The 1,776-nt window shown below is 33.1% G+C and overlaps 1 long non-coding RNA gene across 1 annotated transcript; it reads right to left on the reverse strand.

Moving 5' to 3' along the window:
- Positions 1–434: 434 nt before the first annotated feature.
- Positions 435–1,358, reverse strand: LOC147565619 (uncharacterized). The gene is made up of 2 exons (XR_015237321.1): positions 1,291–1,358; positions 435–1,028 (listed from the first exon to the last, which is right to left on the reverse strand). It is a non-coding gene; the product is annotated as an uncharacterized LOC147565619 (long non-coding RNA).
- Positions 1,359–1,776: the final 418 nt, after the last annotated feature.

Here is a 1,776-nt window from a genome sequence, read left to right on the forward strand (position 1 = left end):
ATTAAGATTATTTCTATATCTACGTTATTTATTTCCATCCATTATAATTCTCTTCTAGTATAAATAAATGGAGGTATATGGTTTTCCTCAACCAAAACCTAAATCTTTCAAGCTTCACCAAAGAAACAAGAAAAAAAAGAAGTCCAAGGTTGAAAGATTTAGACTTTGGGTGAGAAAAACCATATACCTCTATATTTATTTATAGTAGAAGAGCAATACAATGATTGAAAATAAATAATGTTAATGTAGAAATAATGATAGTTCTAGTGTTTCTTGGATATATATATATATATATTGGGCAGGAATGTTTGATTTCAATCCTACTTTTACCCTTATTAAGGTTCATGAAAGAAGTTATGCTCAAGAAACTCCCCTAATAGAGGAAGAGAAAGAAAATGGAGAACCACCAAATTGTTCAGTTGGGAATCATGAGATTGACATAATACAAACCAAGACGACCTTATAGGTCATGAAACTATATTTATTCTAATTACTTACGGGTACATATACGGTACAATTTGTCGCCCTTCAATGATAATTCCACGGGTACAACGACCTCCAAACCCTAGACCTATCCGTTACAACGAGGGATACCAAGTGAACAAACAGTTTTTTCACATCAAACATACATACATCCAAAATATGTATATATATATTAAGTTATAATTAAACAGGGCGGACGTTTTTTTAGTATCTGGTTAAGTCGGATTATCTGATAGTTGAAATCTCATTAACCACCGCCATTAGCGCCATTATCAAAACCACCGTCACCTTTGGGAGTGTTATTACCCCAATCATTGTAATATTGTCTAGGTATTCCATGGTGCTGACCTCCAGCTTGAAACCCTTCAGCGCTCTTCTCTTTATTATCTGCAAGTACTTCTCCTACTTGCTCATCGACTTTTTCATTCATGATATATGCTGCTTCTAGTGGTCGAATAGCTGAGCAAGTACTCACCATCACCATTAAAGTAAGAAGAACTACTAAGAACTTCATGGAGTAGTTCGGTCTTAACTCGTTCTTCTCTCTATACACACAGATATATATTCACCAAGTCAGACAAAACAATGAAAACCATAAGTTTGTATATCTAGTTGGTTTAGTCATCAAATATATATATATACACATGTGTGGGTATGCATGCATGTAATGAGTTTGAATATCATAATCTATATATGTATGAGTGATATTATTCTCTATCCATTAATTAAGTTGGGAGAGTAATTAGGTAGTTGTATATTTGTAATATATTATACTTATGAAGACATGAAGAGGGGTAATTTACTTACTTAGATGAAACAAGAAGGTAGCTTGAAGACAGCTAAGGATGAAGTTAACTGATGTTATTATGTTAATTAAGTTTGAGAGTTTATGAGACTCTTTATATAGAGGTACCACCATGATTCATGAAACAATCTGACCAGTGAAATTAAATGATTATCAATGCCACAAGAAAGAACCCAAGAGTGTCAAGTGGCACAACATTATTTATTCAATTTTCTTTAACCTACCCATTCACACTATTATTGAGATATTTTGTTTTCTATTGGCTCTCACTGTATAGATGAAGGACCAATATTACCCTGTTTCAAAGATGGTGTCACCATTATCTTATAATTAGTACGCTAAAATGATCATGTACAAGCTATAAAACCTATATATGATTGCTTCCGTTACCACACTTTTGGGGTTATCGTTATCTTCACCTACGCATTTGAGTTTTTATTATGAGCTAGGTTTATATTTCAAGTTTGATCGGTTTTGGTGTCCAAAGG

Source organism: Eschscholzia californica, unplaced genomic scaffold (assembly GCF_041429995.1).
Source record: "Eschscholzia californica isolate CP2 unplaced genomic scaffold, dmEscCali1.0.p SCAF_1, whole genome shotgun sequence".
NCBI classification, from domain to species: Eukaryota; Viridiplantae; Streptophyta; class Magnoliopsida; order Ranunculales; family Papaveraceae; genus Eschscholzia; species Eschscholzia californica.